The sequence below is a fragment of the Gordionus sp. m RMFG-2023 genome, chromosome 1 (genome assembly GCF_954871325.1).
Source record: "Gordionus sp. m RMFG-2023 chromosome 1, tfGorSpeb1-WG-v2, whole genome shotgun sequence".
NCBI lineage: Eukaryota > Metazoa > Nematomorpha > Gordioida > Chordodea > Parachordodidae > Gordionus > Gordionus sp. m RMFG-2023.
The window spans coordinates 75,011,214-75,021,189 of NC_088775.1; the positions used below are offsets into that span (position 1 = coordinate 75,011,214).

The 9,976-nt window shown below is 25.8% G+C and overlaps 1 long non-coding RNA gene across 1 annotated transcript; it reads right to left on the bottom strand.

Moving 5' to 3' along the window:
- Nucleotides 1-7,626: 7,626 nt before the first annotated feature.
- Nucleotides 7,627-9,424, bottom strand: LOC135922572 (uncharacterized). Its single transcript, XR_010570961.1, has 3 exons — nt 9,381-9,424; nt 8,160-8,202; nt 7,627-7,894 (listed from the first exon to the last, which is right to left on the bottom strand). It is a non-coding gene; the product is annotated as an uncharacterized LOC135922572 (long non-coding RNA).
- Nucleotides 9,425-9,976: the final 552 nt, after the last annotated feature.

Below are 9,976 nucleotides of genomic sequence, written 5' to 3' on the forward strand. Positions count from 1 at the left end.
GAAAAGATATTGCAACAGTTCACTTTCATATTATTTTTGAGTATATTTTCGTCATTTTTGATGGAAATGACTAAAATACGCGTCCCCGAAAACTACGCGTCCCTACGCGTCCCCGGTCAAAACGACTTATTTCTATTATTATTAATAGGAAATCTTATTAAGCTTTATAAGATGAGTTAGAAAATGTTTTTTTTTAATTTAAAAAAAATACGGTAACTATAAATTTATAAAAATTTATTTTTTTAAAAAATAAACTACGCGTCCCCGGTCAAAATACAGTTTTTTTTTTAAAATAAAAACAGATTCATATTTAACTCATTAAAAGAATACAGAATATGTAAATATTATATTTAAAGTATTTTATAACTTAGTGATTTTTTCAAAAAACACTTCTTTTTTTTCAAAAACACTACGCGTCCCCGGCCAAAAAACCGTTTTTTTTTAAAAATAAAAGCAGATTCATGTTTAGCTTTTCAAGGAGATTCAGAAAATGGTATTAATAAAAAAAAATTTAAAAAAAAAAATAAAAAATTTTTCCAAAAAATTTTTTTTGGCTAAACTACGCGTCCCCGGTCAAAATACAGTTTTTTAAAAAAATCAAAACAGATTCATATTTAGCTCATTAAAAGAATACAGAATATGTAAATATTATATTTTATAACTTAGTGATTTTTTGAAAAATCACTTTTTTTTTCAAAAACACTACGCGTCTCCGGTCAAAAAACCGTTTTTTTTTTAAAATAAAAGCAGATTCATGTTTAGCTTTTCAAGGAGATTCAGAAAATGGTATTAATAAAAAAAATTTAAAAAAAAAATTTTTTCGAAAAAATTTTTTTTTAGCTAAACTACGCGTCCCCAGTCAAAATACAGTTTTTTTAAAAAAATCAAAACAGATTCATATTTAGCTCATTAAAAGAATACAGAATATGTAAATATTATATTTTAAACTATTTTATAACTTAGTGATTTTTTCAAAAAACACTATTTTTTTTCACAAACACTACGCGTCCCCGGTCAAAAAACCTTTTTTTTTAAATAAAAGCAGATTCATGTTTAGCTTTTCAAGGAGATTCAGAAAATGGTATTAATAAAAAAAAATTTAAAAAAAAAATTTTTTTTGGCTAAACTACGCGTCCCCGGTCAAAATACAGTTTTTTAAAAAATAAAAACAGATTTATATTTAGCTCATTAAAAGAATACAGAATATGTAAATATTATATTTTAAACTATTTTATAACTTAGTGATTTTTTGAAAAAACACTTTTTTTTTGGAAAACACTACGCGTCCCCGGTCAAAAACCCGTTTTTTTTTAAAAATAAAAGCAGATTTAGCTTTTCAAGGAGATTCAGAAAATGGTATTAATAAAAAAATTTTAAAAAAAAAATTTTTTTGGCTAAACTACGCGTCCCCGGTCAAAATACAATTTTTTTAAAAAAATAAAAACAGATTCATATTTAGCTCATTAAATGAATACAGAATATGTAAATATTATATTTTAAACTATTTTATAACTTAGTGATTTTTTGAAAAAACACTTCTTTTTTCAAAAACACTAAGCGTCCCCGGTCAAAAAACCGTTTTTTTTAAATAAAAGCAGATTCATATTTAGCTTTTCAAGGAGATTCAGAAAATGGTATTAATAAAAAAAATTTATTGGCTAAACTACGCGCGTTCCCTGTCAAAATACAGTTTTTTTTAAAAAATCAAAACAGATTCATATTTAGCTCATTAAAAGAATACAGAATATGTAAATATTATATATTAAAGTATTGAATAACTTAGTAATTTTTTTAAAAAACACTTTTTCTTTCGAAAACACTACGCGTCCCCGGTCAAAAAACCGTTTTTTTAAAAAAATAAAAGCAGATTCATGTTTAACTTTTCAAGGAGATTCAGAAAATGGAATTAATAAAAAAAAATTTAAAAAAAAATTTTTTCGAAAAAATTTTTTTGGCTAAACTACGCGTCCCCGGTCAAAATACAGTTTTTTTAAAAAAATCAAAACGGATTCATATTTAGCTCATTAAAAGAATACAGAATATGTAAATATTATATTTTAAACTATTTTATAACTTAGTGATTTTTTCAAAAAACACTATTTTTTTTCACAAACACTACGCGTCCCCGGTCAAAAAACCTTTTTTTTTTAAATAAAAGCAGATTCATGTTTAGCTTTTCAAGGAGATTCAGAAAATGGTATTAATAAAAAAAAATTAAAAAAAAAATTTTTTTTTGGCTAAACTACGCGTCCCCGGTCAAAATACAATTTTTTAAAAAATAAAAACAGATTCATATTTAGCTCATTAAAAGAATACAGAATATGTAAATATTATATTTTAAACTATTTTATAACTTAGTGATTTTTTGAAAAAACACTTTTTTTTGGAAAACACTACGTGTCCTCGGTCAAAATACAGTTTTTTTTTTAAATAAGAGCAGATTCATGTTAAGCTTTTCAAGGAGATTCAGAAAATGGTATTAATATAAATAATTTTGAAAAAAATTTCCCCAGCCCTACCAAAGATCATGATAATTTTGGTAGTTGATAATTCAAATAAAATATTTAAAAAAGCCAATGTCTAGCCCATATTTAAAATTAAAAAATTTTCAAAGATATCTATTTTAAATTTTACCCAAGTTGATTTCTATCACAAATGTAAATTATGATATTTCTAATACCCTTACATTGCAACATTTTTACCTCTTTTTCTCTTAAATATTAATATTTTTATGAAATATATTAATAAAGCATATTTAGTATCGTATACACCTAACTAATTAGTAATTACCCATCAACCCCGTCATTCTGTTCTGATTAAATTAAATTAATTTTATAAAAAAAAATTTTTTAATATATATATACAAATATTCAAAATATAATATTGATGGGGGGGCTCAATGGTTAGAACGTTTGCCTTCCGAACGATAGGTTGCGAGTTTGAATCTAGTGTTGCCATAAAAAATTTAAAAAAATTTTTTTTAACATTAGCGAGATAATAATAGCTCTCGATTTATTTAACATTAAGATGATAGGAAAGTTGATAGAAAAAAAAAATTTTAACATTAGGAGATAGGAAAGTGAAATTAACGTTAAGATAGGTAAGTTGATAGAAAAAAAATTAACATTACCAAGATACGAAAACGTTCATTTTTTGATTACGGCTATTATATATATAGATAGATAGATAGATATATATCATATTAAATCAATGTGTTAAATCAAACAAAGTTGAGTGTTCAAAATCAGATTCGGTCAAAAGATTAATATACATTTAACATTGATGAATTAGAAAATATTATAATTATAATTTATTTTTCATTTATGTTAGTAATAAGTTTTTTAAAATAACTTTCTAATCTTACATTAATAGTTAAAATTTATTTAAAAATTTATCATTTTATATGTTTTGTATATGGGAGACTGGGGTTAGGACCCCGGGGCTTGGCAAACCACTTAATCTCATTTCAAAATTAAATATACCAGAAGGTTAATATTTTATCCTAATATAGTTTTTATTAGTTTACATCTATAGACAAAAAATCTTTTGAAATATTAAATTATTAAAAATTTTATTTAAGAAATAAAATTTTGATGAAGTTTTCAAAAGATTTTTACATGATAGAATTTTAATTTTTATTATAATATATAATCATTTATATGTAAATTAAATTTTATAGCTAATTTTAAACACTCTTCTATAATTTGGAAAAGTTTAATGTGTATTTATTATATCTAGATATTATTTCAATCATAATTTGTCAATTTAGAGCTAGCGGCGCTTGCTAAACCATACAAGTCAATTAAAGCAGTTAATAATGAAAAAAAATTCAAAATCTTGTAAAGGCAATTCATGTCTGTTTTATAATTGGTATTTAGGAGTTATGCTATCATAATCTCTCCTTAAGATCTTTATTTTTTATGTCCAAAATGTTTATTAAATTAACCAAAATTAAGTTTCAATTTTTATATATAATTAGCCTCAATTTATAAGTATATGATATATACTACAATACAACAAAATTATTCTATTTGTATCATTATTAATAAATAAAAATACATTTCAATTTATTATGGCCTTAAAAAACCAATGGTTTAGGAAGCCCCTTGAAGTGGTTTGCCTCACCCCGCTATTGGAGATTGTTAGACATAATTTTGACTTTTACAAAAAATAAAATTTAAAAAAAATAAATATATTCTTAAATTTTTTTATAAGGCCCCTTTATAAAGTATTGTTTTCGGTATCTAGTCATATTTTATTTTTTATATTATGTAAAAAAAACCAGAAACTATAGCCAATTTTTTAAAAATAGGTTAGACTAACCGCAGTCTCTCCTACTATATTCACCAAATTTATAAAACAAATAATTTTATTAATCAGATAAATATACCATTTATTATTTCAAGAAATATACAATTTATTAAATATAATTTTTTTTTTTTCTTTTTTATTATTATATTTATTTATTTCACATAACACCTAATTAAAAATATTATAATTTATAAATTATAATTATATAATTAAAAATAAAATTCTATAATTGAGTCCCCAAAAAGGAACCATAATTGTGTCTAAAAATTTCTATTTGAATTTTTTGTCGAATAAAAAGGAATTCTCTTGGTTCATTTGTGAAAAGTCGTATTTTATTAGCAAGATTTTTTAAAAACAAAAATGTTGAAGGCGAAAAATGCCCGTTAGTAGAAGTCACAACTGGAGTGAATAAAAAGTTTTTAAAATTTTTGTATTTGTTTATCTTTTTAATTTCAGCCTGTGTTATTAAATTGAAATTTATGTTTGAAGGGAATGATGAAACACACGTGTAGTCCCATATGAGTGATTTGCCGAGGGCCCAAGGTGTCATACCATCAGGTCTTAAACCATCTACTTGAGATAAATTTGATGGTTCGAGATTGTTAGGAATGTGTGCAGCTGTTAAACTTCTATTTATTATATGGTTTACAGCTGAGTGGCGTTGATGTCGCCCTTGACTAAAAATGCAATTTAAGCCATGTCTACCCTTTGAATCAACGGGTGATTTGCATTTGACGCAGGCATAAGGCTGTATTATATCGCAACCTAGACGTAGACCAATGGTTACTCTCAGTTGTTCATCTGATAAGAGATTACCAAGGTTGCGACTAGGGAGTGATTCTAACCATTCATGACCACCAAGTCTGTCAGATAATTGAAGGAGTTGAATGCAATCTAAAGGTGGATTGACTGATATATCTGTCTGGTATTTAGAGATTAAAGGTGTGAAAAAATTTTTGTGTGTGATGATTGATGGTAATACGGTGTTAATGGGTGTGTTTGCCTTCCATTTGTCAATAGCGTCGTCTAATAAACGATCGGTAGGGCATATGAAGCCAGAAATAATAGAATTGTTAGATAATCTAGATGATACGAATGATGATAAGGATAAAAGATTGAGCGGAAAAAAATCTAAACCTCCTAGTTTAGAAGGTAGCTGAGCAAGTGACCAATTGAATGAGTTTAAATTTATGTTTAAAATTTTTTCCAGAAATATTTTAAATTTATCCTGAATTTTAGATATGAATTCATTGTTTTTGAAAAAAGATGATGATCGGAAAATATGCATAAATTTAGGTATGTGCAGGCATTTGCGAATTAAAAATAAAGATTGATGAGCTGGTAGGAGACTAAGAATGTGCTCCATACTGTAAAAGCTTTTAAAAATCTTGTTGAGAAAATCTTCCGATTTGGTCGCATTAGCTAATGGGGACCCAAGTAAGGTTAAGCTGTCAGGAGCAATGATTTTGTAGCCTTCCAACTTTTGTGGCTTATTGTTTAAGAAACATAATTCTGTTTTATTTATGTTGAGTACCAGGCCGATAGCTTGGGAATTGATTTCCAGGTGTTTTAAGGCGCTTAGTACATTAGCTGAAGGGCCACATATGGTCCCATCGTCTAAATACCATAGATTAAGATCTAGGTTAAAATTTTGTTTAATTTGGTAGATGAGATGATGGATTCCAAAACAAAAAAGAAGAGGTCCTAATGGATCCCCTTGTTGGATGCCCTCTTGGGATAAAATCTGATAAGATCCATATGTCAAAGGCGTCTGAAAACCATATGAGGATTCAATAAATTTAGAATAACCGGGAAATGTTTCATAGAAGAATTTTAAAAATGAGGTACGATGTAGGCTATTGAAGGCATTTTTAAAATCTAGTTTACATATTACAGAATCAGGTGGTGGGTTTTCTAAGTAAATTCTTAATGTATGAGCCGCTATTTTACAGCCACCCTTGATCCCAAAACCTAGTTGATAAGAATTTAATATGTTGACAGCATCATGTTTGATGTGTTCAATTATGATTTTGGCTATTAATCTTCTGAAAAAGAGCCTACTGCAATAGGACGGATACCACCATCTGGCTTAGATAAAGCAATTAGACGTGCACCAAAAAGGATTTGGTGAGTTTGTATTGGAATATCATTATTTATTATGTTATTACAAAAAGTTGTTAAAACCTTGATGACAGAACTATGGGAAGAATTTTTTGGATTAATTAAGTATTGAAAATAGGAGGGTCTGAAACCATCAAGACCACCTGCTGAGTTTTTATTGAAAGAATTGATAGTATTGACAATTTCATCACTGGTAAAAATTACAGTCTGGTGGATTGGAGAGATGGGTAGATTATCTGTAGAAGCTTCAGGATGTAGTTGTTTCAATAGTTGTAATGTTTCTTCATTGATAGGAGAAAGATGGTTATCTGAGGATATGAGTTTAATTGCACCACCTATGTCACCTTGATCTATTTTATTTAATATAATTTTGCATTTGTATGTTATATCATCTACTTGCTTTTTAACATTATGATTGTAGTTAATCATTTGAATATTGTCAAAATTATCAATGTTCGATTTTATTTGTTCATGTAATGGGGTTTCTTTGTTAGCAGGACGTATAAGACATTTATGAGAGAAGGTTAATAAATCTTCCCATGATTTTAAGCAATTTAAGTTATAATTAACTTTTGTGATAAGTTTAATAACAAAATTTGAAATTAGGTTTCTAGATTTATTTGGTAGATGTGTTAAAGTGGGTCTTTTTTTCCATTCAAAAAATCTTTCAAGAAAATCTGTGTTGATAGGGGGAGGATGAGGCTCAATAATATTGAATAAGGGTTTGGGTATTGTTGAAATTTCATTGGTTGAAGATTTTTGAGAGGAAGGACATGTTGATCCTTTGTAAGTATGTTTGTATAATAGATTACCCTTTGTCACTTTAATTAGTTTTGCACAGATGTTGCAAATTGTTGACATTGAAGTTTGAGGGTATGTGAGTATAGATTGTAAAGTTGACAAAACCCAGTATTGTTTATAAAGAGTCCGGCTGAATGGCAATAATTATTATACACATTATTAAAATTTGATGTTTTGAATATCATTGTAATACTTAGAATATGATGTTTTGAATATCATTGTAATACTTAGAATATGATGTTTTGAATATCATTGTAATAATTAGGATTTGATAAGTAACTGAAAGATTTGGAATACTAAGATGATAATAATTTAGTAGTAGCTTTACAATACTTTTCTGAAAGTATACATTGGTTTTTGGAATTTTGAATGATTTATATTTTCAAACTTGGATGAGTCCTAATATTTTGTAGAGGTTGTTAAATCATTGATTTGTAAGATTACTAAAACATATTTTTTAATAAAATACCATTTATATTACATATTATTATATACAATCGTAATAGGTAAAAAAATGTAAATATTCGTTTGTTGTAAAATAATGTGGGTGTTTCAATCACGGTAGTCTTTATAGAATGTTGTTTCCGACGTATCACGATTTAGTTTTCCAATTTCAATCATTGACCAAACTATAATATGATGTTGTTTTCATCTTCGATATCTATTTATAGTTTATATAATAATATAATATATTTATTTTTATATGCCCTTTTACCTTCAATAATTATAGTCAAAAATTTCAAATTATAGGACTTTAATAATTGGTAATATTTAAACTTAAAAATAACTATTTATATTGTTATTACAAAAAAATAATTGGATGCATTGTTCTAACTGTACAAACTTTCTCTAATATTAGCTAAACAATATTACATTATTTATACTATATTAATTATTTGCCCCGCTATTGCTTAAGTTATATGAACTTTGAATCTTTTAGTTTTGACGTTGTGAGACGAGAAGGCTATACTTTTTTGTTAAAAAAAACAATAAATATTAATTTAATTATTCTATAAATAGTTTAAAAAAATAATATCTTAATAAATTTATGAAATATGCTGCAGTTAATCCTATCTTTATTTCCATAGATTGTGGATAATGTTCTCATTTTTTTTATAAATGATTTTATATATTAATTATATGCTTTAAATCATTAAATATGATCTAATAAAAAACTATAAAACTTTTATGTCGCAAATAAGCAAGATACAAGGAAAAGCTCCTATTTTTCAATCTTACAAATTTTGATAATCAATAAACATGAATTCATATGATTTTAGATGTTATTTATATATAATTTGGACACGCCATTTCAGCTTATTTCATTTACTATTAATGCGGAATTACAATAAAAATGTTTGGTTTCTATTATTTTTCACTATTTTTATGTAAAATCAAAATAAATTTCCTAAATTTTGCTAAATTTTATTTAATATCGTTATTGGTTATGAATTACAATAAATTTGCTAATAGTATACTGGATAACTGATTTTAAATGTTTAAATTTATTTAGACCTCTATTTGATGAGTTTCCCTACTATCACACATGTGTGTCCCAACGTACACAGAGTCTGTCAAGGTTGGGACAAAAAAAATTTTTTTAAATTAATTTATTAAAAAAATAAAGTCTATATAAAATATATATTAATTATTTCAAAAAGTCTATAATTATGGGATTCAGAATACGCTATACTTATTCAGATTAGTCAAAAAATATACGAACTATCCTCGGTCTCCCCTACTTTGTATTTTATGGAAGCAATGTTCTAAAATATATTCACAGGTTCTTAGAAAATAAAAAATATTGCGTTTAAATTTAAAAAATTTAAAATGATTAGGAAATAGCCTATTATATTAGAAAATAAAATATATGGGAGATCGGGGTAGGGCGATTTACGGGATAACGGCCCAGCCATGTTTTAAAAATTTTAGGCCCGGCCCTTATTATTTAAAAAAATAATTTTCAGGTCTGGCTACGAATTTTTAAAAATTATATTAGACATAATGTATAAATTTTTATAAAAAATAGGCCCGGCGCGGATATATTAAAAAAAATTCTGGGTAGTGTTTGGAGCCTGCAGGTCTTTTAGATATATTAATTAAATTTTCAAAAATAGTAAAAAAGAGGCTTAATGTTAATGTTTTACTTTGTTATGTAAGAATATAGTAAGGTTAATGTGGTATTTTTATCCTCTTTTCAAAATTTATTTCTTTTTGATAATATAAATATTATTTTGTTTTAATTTGTAATTTATAAAAATAATAAAAAATAAAATGAGATTTACATTTATCATGATTTCGGATTATGACATATGTTTTTATATAAAAAGTAAATTATAAATCATAAATTTTATAAGATTATAAATAAAAATAGGAAATGAATAAAAAAAAATTAAAATATATTAATATTCTAGTGAATTTACAAAAAATTAGTTAAAAGGGGGGGGGGGGATAATAAAGAGTGAAGTATAAAAAAAATACAGTTGTCGTGTTTCTTTAGGAAACTAATAAAAACTTGTTATTTTGTAAATTACTCAGAGCAGGCAAGTTTATAATTTTTTTTAATAAAAATAAGATGATAATAGTCATGATAGTGTTAATGCAATATATGTCCGCAATACTAAGTGACGGTTAAGCGGAGAAAAAATGCCCGGAAAGAAATACTAAAGGAAAAAAATCCCCTGGAAAATAGTTACATGGAAAAATATTCCCCGGAAATAAATTCCCCATTTTTTAGATTTAA